Genomic DNA, 14,385 nt, shown 5'->3' with positions numbered 1-14,385 from the left:
ACAACCTCCACCTCCACCACCTCCACCTCCACCACCTCCTCCTCCATCACCTCCGCCTCCACCTCCATTACCTCCACCTCCATTACCTCCACCTCCAGCACCTCCTCCTCTATCATGTCCACCTCCACTTCTACTACCTCCATCTCCAGCACCTCCTCCTCCACCTCCAGCACTTCCACCACCTTCACCGTCACCTCCACCTACACTTCCACCTCCATTACCTCCACCTCCATCACCTCTACCTCCATCACCTCCACCACCTCCACCTACTCCGCCACCTCCACCACCTTCACCTCCATTATCTTCACCTCCAGCACTTCTATCTCCACCTCCTCCACCTCCATCACCTCCACCTCCACCTGCAACACCTCCACCACCTCCACCTCCACCAACTCCATCTCCTCCACCTCCATCACCTCCACCCCCTCCACCATCACCTCCACCACCTCCACCTCCACCATCACCTCCACCACCTCCTCCACCCTTGCCTCCACCTCCACCACCCTCACCTCCCACCACCACCACCTCCACCTCCTCCAGCTCCACCACCCTCACCTCCACCACCTCCTCCACCTCCATCTCCACCACCTCCACCTCCATCACTTCCATCATCACCTCCACCTCCACCTCCATCACCTTAACCTCCACCAGCCCCATCACCTCTACCTCCATCACCTCCGCCTCCACCACCTCTGCCCCCATCACCCCTACCTCTATCACTTCCACCTCTACCACCTCCATCACCTCCACTCCCACCACCTCCACCACCTCCACATCCAGCACCTCCACCTCTACCTCTACCTCCTCCATCACCTTCACCTTCCACCCCCATCACCTCCAGCTTCCACCTCCCCACACCTCCTCCATTACCTTTTTTTTTACTCACCCCCTCCTCTGTTTTCTTCACCTCCCCCTGATTTCCTTCATTATCCTTATCAACACTGCTGAACCCCATCCTGGGATTCTCCTAGTACGTGGCCAGCACTGGATACTCAGCCCCGGGTTCCATCACCAGTGGCTCCCGACCTGCGGTCGGGGGGATAGAGAGTGGTCCCCAACGGAGACCTTGGCCACCAAGCTGGAGGAGGAGTGGGGCAGGGCCAGGCTGTCAGGCTTGCTCAGGGATCCCAGGCAAGTCCCATTCCCTTGGAGGCCTCAGCCCCTTCCTTTGTAAAGACAGTGCGCCCCCTTCAGGCATGTCCCGGTGCAGGCCAGTCCTCCCTGGGCTCCTGAGCTTTTCCAGGCCCTTCCCTCTCCCCACCCACCACCACCGCTTCTCTGTCCTGCCTCCTGCCCTGGCCTCACTCACTCAGCTCCACCTCCCTGGCAGGGTCCAGCCTGGGGCCTCTGCACGATGGTTCTCTCTGCCTGGTTGCTCTTCCCCAGGTCCCCTCCTGCCCCCATCAGCTCCTTCTAGTCTCTGCTTAGATATCTCCTTCCCTGTGTGGCTACCCAGACACCCCTTGTCTAATCCCGCAACTATCCCTGTCACCCCTGCCACACCTCTTCTTCTTTTTACAACAGTTCACCCGCTCTGTTCAGTGTTCCCACTGAGTGAGGGTTTGGGTCCCCACAGGATGCCCACTCCCTGCAGGCAGCCCTGCACCTCCTCCAGGACCCTAGGGACTGAGGCCCTGATTCCAGGAGCAGTCACCCCCCGAGAGGCTCTGATCTGAGAACTCCAGGTACCCCACCCATCCCGTCTCCCCAGCGGTTATCAGTCTTTTTGGAATCTAAGGGTGAGGATGACCTGGGGCTGGTTCCTGGGAGGTCCCCGGGACCCTGGGAGGATATCAAAGATCAACTAGAAGATACGGAGACCCCACGCCCACATCTGAACCCATGCACAGGGCACCCGGCAGCGCAGTCACAGTGGCTTTAGCGTAGCGTCCAGCCTCCCGCCCCAGGGCACCGTCCTGGGCCTGCCCCACCGCCCCCAGCACCAACAAGCCGGTCGTTTTATTTTCTGGGCAGGTGGGATCAGGAAATCTCCGGGTGCGGGCTCCCGGCAGTGTGGCTGCCCCTTCGCTCAGTCATCCCTGATGTTCCCGCTGTGTCCAGCAGAGGGCAGCCTTCCCTGCCCCAACCCAGGAAAGGGCTGGGGCTGTAGGCTGTGCCTAGTTGGGGGGAAAAGGGGGCTGGACTGGGGGAGACCCTCAAGTTCCGGATGAAGCCATTTCCTGCAGACCCCCCATGGGATCTGGCCCCCACACACCAGCTCTGTCCCACTTCCTGCCTTTCTAAAAGTTGCTGGGGGCAGCCGACCACCGGGTGCCCGAGAGGGTGGTCTGCCCTGCTGCCCTCTTGGGCCCTGCCTGGTGTTGGACCATGTTAGCCTCAGTTTCCCCAACTGTAATATGGTCTTGATCATGGCTGGGCTGTGGGGAAGGGTTTAGCCAGAAAAGTCCTGAATGAAGCCAGCAGGGCTGACACGAGGCTCCCAGCTCCCATCTGGGGGTCCCTGAGAGGGGCTGGGCTCTGGGCGACACTTGCCTTCCAACCATAAAGTTTCTCCTTCCCTCAAGGAAGCCCTTGAGACTTCGGTTTTCTCTCAGGATCTTCCTGGAGAGGGAGAAATGGAGAAACTGGGGCCACGAGTAGAAAGTTGGCCAGAGAACTCCTACACATTCCTCAAGGCCCAGCAGCAATGGCCTCTCCCCAGGAAGTCCCTCCCTCCCTCCCCCGCAGCAGAGCCCGAGGTCCCTCCTCTGGGACTCCCAGCGGCCACTGTTCCTCCTTTTAGCCTCGTGGGGCCTGAGATCTTTCTGTTGCCCAGCACAGAGTGGAGGTACAGACAGTGCCTGAGTGATTGTGCAGTGACTACCACGTTCCTGAGTTGCCCCACACGAGGGTGGCGGAGCATGGGGGGTCTCAGCCCAGACTGCAAGACCCTGTTGGAGAAGACCAGCAGCCACTGCCCTGGAGCGCCGAGTGGGACTGTGGGGCTCCCTGAGCGCCCTCAGCAGGAAGCCAGTAGCTGAGCAGGGGCCCTGGATTCACTCATTGCAGGGGCCCACTCGTCAACCCCCATTACCTTCCAAGAGTGGACCAGCCCCTCTACTCCTCCTCCTCGCCCCTCCTTTCCCCGCCATGGTCCAAGAGGGGACCAGCCCCTCTCCTCCTCACCCCTCCTTTTCTACTCACCCTCCCTCTCTCTCCCCTCTTTTCTTTTCCTCCCTTTCCTTCCCTCCCTCTCTTTGCCTCCCTCCCCTCTTCCCCTTCCTTCCCTCACTTCCCTCCCTTCCCTCTCCCCCCCTTCCCCGTCTCCTCCCCTTCCCCCCTCCCGCTTCATCCTCCTGTTCATCCGGAGGCCTTCCGAGGGGCTGGGCTTGTAATGGGGGAGCCTCCAGGATGCAGCATCTGCCTTCTCCCTGGGGGAGGGCCCATGGGTGCCTCTGCACGCGCCTGACATTGGCGGCATGCGGGCTGAAGGTGCCAGCCTCTGTCCACTGTCGGGTGTGCCCGCGTGGGGCTGCCTGAGGCTTCCCAAATGTCCCGGCAGGGTGGAGGGCGAAGTCTGAGCGAGGTACTGCACAGGCGCTCAGCCACAATGCGGGGGCGGCAGCCCTGCACATCCAAACCGCACTGGAGTGAGGAGCTGCGAAACCTGTGCCTGTTAGCAGAGCTGTCCCCGTTCCGGGCGGGAAAACGGGGGTCAGCCTGTGGGGGCCTGGACGGGCGGTGGATGGGGCAACGGATCTCGGTGTGACATCCGTGTGTGGGATGCAGCAGGCTCACGGTGTGGACGTGAGACGTGAGGGTTGTGGGGTGTGCAGGCTCTTGGGGTGAGTGCAGCTGTCACCCCGCAGAAGCCTGCGGTGTGGGATACGCATCCATGTCCGCCCAGCCCCAGGGTGGCTCCTCTCTGCCTCCCCCTGCTCCCCTCACTACTGCGCATCACTACTGTGATGCGGGTGGGCTCCGTGGGCCGAGTGGCCTTGAAGGCACACCCTGGCATCTCTGGACATCAGCTTCCTGCTTTATCAAGCGGACGCAGTGACCCAGAGCCCTGTGTCCTCACCGGGCAGCAGTCCTGAGAGTCATGAAGGAGTGAACGCCAAAGCGTGGACCTGCAACCCACTCATCCATTCCACATTCAGGGAGCAGCTACTGCCTGAGGCCAGAGAGAGGCAGCTCCAGGAACTGGCCTCCGCTCACAGTCACAGGGCAGCGTGAAGCTGCGGCTGCCTGGGACTCCGTTCCCCAGCGAGGAGGCCAGCTCCGCTCTGAGTCCAGGAAAGGGGGAGGGAGGATGCCTTTGGGTGGGTACTGGAGTGGAGGCGCGGGCCCCACTGGTCTCTATGAGGCTCCGAGTGGATACACAGCTGGCTGGGAGGGAGAACGGACCAGAAGATCAGGCTCAGGCATCCGGACAGCTGCAGGGAGGGTCCCTGAAGCCCAGTGGACGCCAGCAGTGCTGAGGGGTGGCATGGCAGGAGAGGCACAAGCCAGGGTGGCGCCAGGAAGAGGGGGACATGGAGGCTCCTGGGGGTTTCCAAGGTCCAAGGAGATCAAAGAGCAACTAGAGGAGATGGAGACCAACTGGGCGATGCCCAAAGGGAGAAGAAGAAATGGCCTCAGGATGCAGCAATGGGCGATTCAAGTGACCGTCCCCTGTCCCTCTGTGCCCGACTCTCTGTACAGCGCCCCAAACCACGAAGTCACGTGAGTCTACCCCGCGGTGTGCCCGTCCCCCGTGTCCTGGAGCCGGATGCGCTCTCCCTCCGGCCACCTCTGGCGCCCTGCCTCGGCTTCATGGAGGAGACAATTCAATACGGAGCCCGGCTCCGGCTGGGATGATGACCCGTTTCCTTAACGACGCATCCTGCCCCCACCACCAGCTGCCCGGCCCCAGATATGGGGTGCACTGATGGCCCCCGCCATGCTGCTGTCTTGTCCCCCTACGCATCCCCCCCACGGCCTCTCCAGACCCGAGTCAGTGGGTGACTTGCCCAAGGTCACATGTCCAGTAACTGTGAGGTCCCAGGTCACATACCTACACCCTCTGTCTACACCCTGTACCCCTGGGGGAGCTGGAAAATTGAGTCGCATGGGTGGGAGGCACTGAAACCTTCTCCAAGGAGACGGGGCTGAGTCATGCCCCAGGCGTGGACCCCCAGAGGCCTCCCCAGCCCCTCATCTGGCCCCACTCCGTTCCCGCTACCCCTCCACTCTGGGTGGCTTACCCTCCCCAAGCCTGCCCTGCCTGCATCTCACGCAGCCTCGGAGCTCACCTTGGCCTCGGCAGGTGCCCAGCCTTGGGAGGGGTCCCCACCCGCCTCCCTCTTGTCCCCACCCCTCTCCCTCCAGCTTTCCCTGCCAGCCTCCCCTGATGGGATTTTAATGACTGCATTTTCAAATTAGTTCTGAGCCTTTCAAAGATTCAACCGGGAAACGCGTTTCCACTTGGACTCTCGGGCTGTCCCTCCCTCGTGGCTCCATCTGGAGGCTGGGCCGCCATGGGGTGGGGGCATGGGGGTGTCAGGGGGCACCTCTCACCCTTGGTCATTCAGCCACGGAGACCCACCCCATTCAGGCACCTTCAAGCGGGGCAAATCGAGTGGGCAAACACACACATGCACAAGGCGTTGATTTAAAAAAAAAAAATGTGATGGAGACGCAGAGCCTGCAGTGGGAAATGGATGTGAAGAAGATGACAGGAAAGGAATCAGTGATAAGAAGCGGCTGAAGCGGCCACCCAGAAAGGGGCTGGAGAGGCTGACCCAGTGTTTCAATTATTGGGAAATTAATCCACAGATAAACTCACACTCGTAAAATGATCCGCCCCGGACGTATTCATTGCAGCTGCTATGGTGACCGCTAACGACTGGAAACAGCCTAAATGTCAGCGGGGCGGGAAGTGCTTCAGGAAAGCCTGAAACCACCACTGAATCAGAGAGTACTAGGCGGCCGGAAAAAATGACCAGGACGCCTGCTTCACGGATCTGAGCAAGGGGAAGAATCACGGAGCATCTGGAGCTCCCCTTTCTGCAATAAATAAATAAATAAATAAAATTTATTCCTGGAGCCTTTTGCAAGGAGAAATACAAACTGTGATTTGCAGAAGGGAGGGCAATGGAAGACCCCTCGTCTTGCATTTAAATTCAGAACCTGGCGAATGTGTTAACTCTTGTAAAATCATGTAGATTTATTTATTTATTTGTTTGTTTGTTTATTTATTTATTTAGAGACAGGGTCTGCCTATGTTGCCCAGGCTGGAATGAAGTGAAACAGTCACGTCTCACTGCAGCCTCAACCTCCCTTGCTCAAGAGATCCTCCTGGCTCAGCCTCCTGAGTAGCTGGGGCCACAGGTGTACACCACCACATCCGGCTAATTTTTGTTTGTTTGTTTGTTTGTTTTTGAGTTGGAGTCTCTCTCTGTCACCCAGGCTGCTGGAGTGCAATAGTGCAATCTTGGCTCACTGCAACCTCTGCCTACTGGGTCCAAGCGATTCTCCTGCCTCAGCCTCCCGAGTAGCTGGAATTACAGGCACCCGCCACCACGCCCTGCTAATTTTTGTATTTTTAGTGGACATGAGGTTTCGCCTGTTAGCTAGGTTGGTCTCAAACTTCTAGCCTCAGATGATCCGCCCACCTCGGCCTCCCACAGTGCTGAGATTACAGGCGTGAGCCACCGCACCCGGCCACATCCAGCTAATTAAAAAAATTTTTTTTTGTAAAGATGGGGTCTTCCTGTTGCCCAGGCTGGTCTGGAACTCCTGGCCTCAAGCGATCCTCTTACTTTGCCTCCCAAAGTGCTGGGACTACAGGCGTGAGCCTCCCTGCCTGGCCAAAAGAATGTAGAAGTTTTTAAGGAACCAGGGAGCAAAACCAAGGGAGGCGGAGGAGGGGAGGCCAGGAGCGTGTCCCGTGTTGAGCGCAACCGGGACGGCCGCGGTTCTGGGGCGCCGGATAGGGAAGAAGGGCCACTCGCGCCTGGTGGGGCGTGGTTTCCCCGGGGGTGGGATGCGGGGCGCCTGCTGGGGGCTGCGCTTTCCTGCGGAGCCCGCGCCAGTGACCCTGAGGCTCCGAGGCCGCGGGCGCGTGGTCCCGGGTCCCGGGTCTCCTGGTGCCGGGGCACGTGCGTCCAGTCCAGGTCCTGCCAGGCTCTTGGGGGCTGGGCGCGCTCGGGAATCCACACACCCGCCAAGGACCGACGTGCGGAACGCCGCGGGCCCAGCCCGACTCCGCAGCTTCCTGGGTGCTGCGGGACGGCGTTTGCTGGGTGACGGAAAGTGAGGCACAGTCATCCCCCCAGCAGGTCCTCGGACGGGAAAGGGCGCTTGGAAACGCGTGGACTCCTGCTGCCCCGCAACTAGCGTTCTCCACTCCCGCATCCCACTCCCTGAGGGTCGGCTCAACCTTCCCAAAGCCCCAGCTCCAGGGAGGAGAGCCCAGCAGCGTCTGTCCCGACTCCCAAAGAGGAGGGCAGGACGGCTGGGGTCGCAGCTGGGGACGCACGGAAGGCACGAAGGACCCCCAGCCGCCAGCACGAGGGTCTCCGGACGGCGCAGCCGCTGCGTCCAGGGAGAGATGGGGCTTCATCCAGATGTCCCCGCACCTCACTTTGGGGCGTTGCTGGCTCAAGACTCGGCCCCAGGGTGGAAGGGGGTCCTGGGTCAGTCTGCACTCGTCCCAGTGTGAATGGAGCCATCAACACACGTGTCCCCGGGTGCTTCTACACCTGTGACCCGGGCACGCCTCTCCAGCAGCCTGTGCCAGGCACATCTTCCAGTCTCTGTTTCTCTCAGCCGTGAGTCTGTGGCTCTGTACTGGGAGGGCTCCCCCATCGCCCCCCACATCTACCCACACTCAGGACTCAGGAGGGGTGCCGGTTTCTCAGCCCCTCACATTAGCATCTATTTGGCAGAGGGGAAACTGAAGCCACAGGTGTCCCAGGGCTGCCCAAGGTCAGGTGGGTCTCCCTGGCTCCTGGTCCAGCCCCTCCCCTCCCCCACCAGTGCTTCCCTCCCTATTGATCAGGGCCCACATTTAATTAAGAACTTGATTTCAACCAGCACCAGCTCCCCAGGTTAAGTCAGGCTGCCTGCCAGAGACTTACAAAGGCTCAGCCTCCCTCCTAACAGCGGCTCAGGACTTTCCCACCTCCCAGCCTTTGTCCCTGCTGGTCCCACCAGCCAGAAGTCCCCTCCCACATCCACGTGGGAGGCCACAGTCGGATACTGTAGGACACCACAGGAAACCACATTTTAATCTTAGGGCTCTGGGGAGCCACGGGGCAGGGTGCCAACCAGGGGAAAAAGAGCTCCAAAGTGGCCATGCAAAGCTCCCTTAGGATGTGGGGAAGATGGCAGCAAGAAGGAGGAGTGGGCTGGGCACGGTGGTTCACGCCTGTCATCCCAGCACTTCGGGTGGCCGAGGTGGGTGGATCATCTGAGGTCAGGAGTTCAAGACCAGCTTGGCTAACATGGTGAACCCTCGTCTCTGCTAAAAACACAAAAATTAGCTGGGCGTGGTGGCTTATGCCTGTAATCTCAGCTACTTGGTAGGCTGAGGCAAGAGAATCGCTTGAACCTGAGAGGCAGAGGTTGCACCACTGTACTCCAGCCTGGATGACAAGAGTAAAATTCCATCTCAAAAAAAAAAAAAAAAAAGAGGAGGAGTGGTGGTGGTGGGTGGTGATGGTGGAGGGGAGGAGGAGGAGGAGGAGGAGGAGGAGGAGACCACCATAGTGGTTTAGACTAGAGTGGTAATGGTTGTTGGAGAAGCAGCATGGAATGGGAGGGAGATTCAGGGAGAAGAATGAATGGTTCATGATTAGTTCTAGGACTTCAGGCTAAGAGGACTTCGCAGCCAAATGCCAGCCCCAGCTCCTCACCACTCAAGAGACTCCGCTAGACTCCTCTGTGATGTAGAGGTGAGCATCCCTGTCTCCCAGGCTATGGAAAGGAATTACTGGGACTGAGGCTGGCGTTGGGAGGTGGAGGTCTTCCGGTACAAGCAGAAGTGGGGATGGTCCTGGGGTCTCTGAGCTGGACTTGATGAAGCTGGACTTGCCCTCCCATCCTCTCTGGGAGTCTCCAGTGGTCTCCCAGTGGAGAAGACTCACATGCCCGCAACACCATCACACTTGGAGGAGCTGGGGGGCGGGGGGAAGCCCAGCGCAGGCCTCACCGCCCCTAAAGGATGTGGCTCCTGTGAGGTGGGGAGGCGGAACTGGTGGGTCACCTGGCTCCACCTGAGGATCGGCCAGCAGCTGAGAACGTGGAAAGTGCCACCACCCACTGGTCCCTTCTCTGTGGTCCGTGACCTCAATACACCTCCAAGCCTTCGTCCCCAAGCACCACCTTCCTGGAATGCTCCCCAATATCTGCTGGAGATCAGGGAGCCTGGGCATCCCCAGCCTAGTGTTAGGCCCACCAGACTCAGCGGGGTCGGGGACGCTGAAACCCCCATGCCCTGGTCCTGTATGGCTCCTCCTGGCGGAAGCTGGCTCCAGATCAGAAGCAGTGTGGGGCTCTGGCAAGCGCCTTTCTCTTCGGCCTCAGCTCGCTGGTCTGTAGGGTGGGTATGGGAAGTGCATCCGGTTTAAAAGGTCATTCCGGGCAGGTAAGCTGAGGAGGAGGCGGAGGGCTGTGGGCACCCAGTGGGACCCCTCCCCATCTCCCTCCCCGCTCTGCGTGGGAGGCAGGAGCCCGATCCCTGATCCTGGCCCAGGTTCCTAGCTAGGACTGCTCCTCCCCAGGTCCTGAGGTTTTAAGGGAGGGTGCTGGTTTGGGGTGCCAGAGTCACCTGGGCCTCACGCACAGCCCCACATGCGTCTGGTTCTCATGGCCCTGGGCACCGTATGGGTCAATCCCCACTCCGTACATCCCTGTGGAAACCTATGGTGTCCCCTTCAGACCCCTGAGCCCCTCTGGCACCTCATACCCCCTCTCCTAGGCGTCATTTCATTCTGCCCATTTCTCAGATAAGAAAACTGAGGCTCGGCCGGGCGCGGTGGCTCAAGCCTGTCATCCCAGCACTTTGGGAGGCCGAGACGGGCGGATCACGAGGTCAGGAGATTGAGACCATCCTGGCTAACCTGGTGAAACCCCGTCTCTACTAAAAATACAAAAAATTAGCCGGGCGAGGTGGCGGGAGCCTATAGTCCCAGCTACTCGGGAGGCTGAGGCAGGAGAATGGTGTGAACCCAGGAGGCGGAGCTTGCAGTGAGCTGAGATCTGGCCACTGCACTCCAACCTGGGCGGCAAAAAAAAAAAAAAAAAAGAAAACTGAGGCTCAAGCCCTTCTGCCAGGGATCAGCCAGGGACAGAGCCCAGGGGAGGCCCGGGTCTCCAAGCTCCCAACTTTGGTTATCTCTACTGTCTAGTGGGGCAGGGCATCTTTTTCTGGGGGTGTTGGTAAGAGGCGTGGACCCCTTGCAGTGGAAAGTGGGGTTTTTGCATAAGGCACAGGGGTCTTTACCTCCCTCCCCTCTTCCCCTTCCTTCCCCCCCTTCCCTCTCCTCCTTGTCCTCCTCTCCCCTCTCATCCCTCCCCTTCATCTAGACTTTGGGTGGGGATGTCCAGAGTGCTTGTGGAGGGGTGGACACCTGTCGCTTTGAAGGGGTTCCCCGATTGCCTCTCCCATTTCACCAACAGCCCTTGACAGTGGCAGCGGGTAGCAGGGAGAAGTGGGGGAAGGAGGGCCTGTATGAACCCCGTGGGGAAGAGGTTCTGTCTCTTTTTCCTTTCCATGTCCATCCCCTCAGGTGCCCAGTCCCTGGCATCCCCCTGCTCACCCACCACCAAGCAGAGGTGCCCAGTTCCTGCACCAGGTGTCCTCAGCGTGCAACTCCATACCCAGATCTGGTTTTTGTCCCTAGGACAATTTGTCCTGCTTAAGGACAAAGCATCCCATCCACCTGAGGGGAGGGGTGGGGTGGGGTCCTCCCTGCCTCAGTTTCCCCCATGCTGGGCTCCACCATCCCTCAGGGATTCTGGGCTCCTGCCTCCCCATGGTGCCCAAGGAGGAGATGAGGCCCTTCTTTCAACCACCTCCATCTAACTTTGTATTATCTATATACATATTTTTTTCTGATCAGTTACAAAAAATACTTTTCCTCTGGAGTTGCAATTTAAACAGTATTTGAAGACGGCCGAAGCTATCGACCCAGCGACGGTGATGAATTAGAGACGGTAATTCAAATTCATCGACCGCCCCCACCCCTGCCGAGGAGCCCGCCCGCCCCTCCCCCAGCCCCTCTCCCATAATTACTGTTGGAGACGGCGCCAGGGGAGGGCTTCGACCAGGAGGCAGCTCCGAAGTGAGGGACTCAGAGGACCTTGGGGTGGGGGTGGGGTGAGGCTCCCAGCCCCATGGGAATGGACTTGGGGGCTGCAGGACTCCCAGACGCCAGGGGTCCAGAATCTGACAGTGCCAGACCCAGAATTCGGCCCATCACACGCACATTTTACAGATGGGTAAACTGAGGCACGCAGAACAGGCAGTGGGGCCGGGACTCCGAGGTCTGCGGTGGGATTTCTTGCGTACTTTAGTGAAACATAAAAACCATCCATTCTCCCTATCCCCAGTCCCACCCCATGGGGAAGGAGGAGGGGCTGTGGGAGCTCGGGGCACAGAGGCAGCCTCCAGCACCCAGAGTTTCTCCCCTGTCTGTCTCTCTTTTTCTTTTTTTTTTTTTGGTCTCTCTGCCTCTCTTTTCGCCTCTCCTTCACCTCTGTTCCTTTCTGAGCTTCTTTTACTCTCCTCCCCTTCTGTTTCTCCCGCTCCCGGTCTCTCCCTCCCCACTCTCTGGTTTTGTCTCCCGACTCCTCCCTCTCTCTCCATCTCCCCTTCTCTCCCTCCCTCTCCGTCTGCACCTGCGGGTCTTTCTCTCTGCCTGTCCCCGTCTCTCTCCTGGCCCCGGCGCCCGGCGGGACACTCGGTACCTGCAGAAACGCGTGGCCGGCCCGAGCTGGGCAAGCGCGATGAGAGACCCGGGGCGCAAAGTTCTTGGAGGAGGCCTGGGGAGGCCCGGGGAGGCGCGCGGTGTTCGCGGAGCTGGGGATGGGGATGCGAGAGGAGAAAGGGCGGCGAGTTCTCTGCTGCGGGGTTGAAATGATGCAGAGGGGCAGAGTTCCCTTTCGAGCACCAGCGTTGGGGCGTCGCCGGGTTAGGTGGAGATGGGGACGCACCCGGCCATCTACCCCTAACTGCCGCGATTTGCCGCCACTTAACTGCTTTTCATTTGCGCAGCGACCGGAACTAAAGGCCTCCGCCTGAGCCTAATGACCCCGCGGCCCTCGCCCCCGCCACCTCTTACGCCCCAGTCGGAGTCCGGTGGTGTAGATGCGGCCCGCAGCGCACCTGAGACGCGACAGGTAAGCAGGGTTGACGGCGTGAACCCCGCGACCGCGGGTCTTTGCGGGGCCCCGCGAACGGCGTGGGCAGCGGACCCGGCAGAGAGGAGGCGGGCAGGGTGGTCCGGGTATATCATCCTCAACACCTCAGCGCCCTGCGGGAGGCTCCGTGATGCCAGGCGCTGCGCTCACCCCTCCGGTTCCCCCACGCACCCCTGAGGCGGCGACTGTTCTAACTCTCCCTCCGTCGACGGGAAACCCAGACTCCCCCAGCTGAGGCTGTTTGTCATTGTCACAAGTCAGGAAGGCGAGGCACAAACGCAGCCTGTTTCCCCATCTGCAACTCTCCCCGTGGCAGGAAGGGGACGGCGGAGGCCTGGATGGCGCTGCGGCCGGCAGAAGCGAACACAGACCTGGGTGCAGGGGCGGGTGCAGGCGAAGCAGGCGATGTCCACTCAGGGCGGGTGCTCGGTGCTGCTGACCCGGCTGCGGGGAGCCCACCCCCCATGGGACTTCTTGCCTGCGGTTTGCCCTTCTCTGACGCTCTGGTTGATGTTTTCTGTGGCCCCCAAATCTGCAATTGCAGTGCTGCTAACGGGTCATGTCAGTTACATCACGTGGTAGTGGGAAAAACGGAGAGTGGTGTGGACTCCGGTTCGGTCCCCCAAATACGTGCTGCAGAGGAGGCAGCAGGCGGTGGCTATCGGGATATAGAAGCCGTCCCTGCCTTACCGGTGTGATGGCAACCACTTGGTGTTTAAACGTCAGAGCTAGGCCCGGTGGGGTGGCTCAAGCCTGTGTAATCCCAGCACTTTGGGAGGCAGAGGTGGGCGGATCACCTGAGGTCAGGAGTTCGAGACTAGCCTGGCCAACAAGGTGAAACCCCGTCTCTAATAAAAGTACAAAATAATAATAATGATAATAAATAAATAGCCAGGCGTGGTGGTGGGCGTCTGTAATCCCAGCTATTCAGGAGGCTGAGGTGGGAGAATCGCTTGAACCTGGGAGGCAAAGGTTGCAGTGAGCTGAGATCGCACCACTACACTACAGCCTAGGCGACAAGAGTGAAACTGCATCTCAATAAATGAATAAATGGTCAGAGCTGTCAGAGGTGTGCCCTCTGCCACCTGAAGCCTCGCACTGCACCTTGAGGGCCGTGACTGTGTGCGGATGTGACTGCCTGTCGGTGGTGAGCACACAGGTGCCGCTGCATGTGTCATGGGGAGGGGAGCAGGACAGACTGAAACCGTCCAGGTTCATGCGACCTCCCTGGGCACAAGATTACCCTGCCACATGCGAAAGACTATTTATTTTCCTGTGCCCCAAAGCAGAAAAATCTAAGAATCCCATAAGAGGTTCCAGCTAGCCACCTTGCTTGCTCTGCAGAAGGGTGAAACTGAGGCTGGCCTGTTGGTCCAGGTTCCCAGGGGGTTGTCTGGTCCTCCTGGAATAGAGGGAGGGAATGGCTTGCTAGGGAGGAACAGGACAGGACCCCCGCTGTACTCTTTCCCCAGCCCCCTGCCTGGATGGGCTGCCTGGGGGCACAGCCGCAAACTCCCTCTGCCTCTTTGCTAGTGGGGCACCTCCCAGAACCCCCGCCTTTCTCGCCCTTGTGCTCAGAGAAGCGATCGATCAGGCGCCAGCCGCCGCGGCTATTGTCCCTGTGGCCCGGGTGGGCAGCCCCCTCCCCAGCACCACCAGGGGAAGAAAGCCCCACTTAAGCCAGGGGCTCTCCTGCACCCCTACACCCCCCCCCTAGGAAATGGGGGCCCGGCCGGGCTGCCTGTCAGAGGGCAGGTGTGGACTTAGCTGCTGTCAGCTGGGAGGGAGGAGGGAGGAGGGTCCCTAGGGGGCCGATGGCTGAGTATGAGACAGAGACAGAGGCGGAGAGACAGGGAGAAGAGAGAACGAGCAGGAACAAGAGCAAAACGGAGAGCAAGAGAAAAACAGAGATATCAGTGTGTTCCGACCGAGAGAGGAGAGAAGCGGACATGAGAGACACAAAACCCCAAAGCCAGGCGGGCAGGGGTGCGCGCACCCGAGCCACCACCAAACTGCGCGGGGCGGGCGCCGGCTAGG

The 14,385-nt window shown here is 59.9% G+C and overlaps 1 protein-coding gene across 1 annotated transcript in view; it reads right to left on the bottom strand.

The window, feature by feature from the left end:
* The window catches only part of ONECUT3 (one cut homeobox 3), a 29,427-nt gene that overhangs the window by 8,766 nt on the left and 6,276 nt on the right, over positions 1–14,385 (bottom strand). The window lies entirely within an intron of this gene.

The sequence above is a fragment of the Colobus angolensis genome, unplaced genomic scaffold (genome assembly GCF_000951035.1).
Source record: "Colobus angolensis palliatus isolate OR3802 unplaced genomic scaffold, Cang.pa_1.0 Scaffold64, whole genome shotgun sequence".
Lineage (NCBI taxonomy): Eukaryota > Metazoa > Chordata > Mammalia > Primates > Cercopithecidae > Colobus > Colobus angolensis.
Note: the sequence above shows the minus strand (reverse complement) of the source record. Positions and strands in the feature narration are given on the sequence as shown.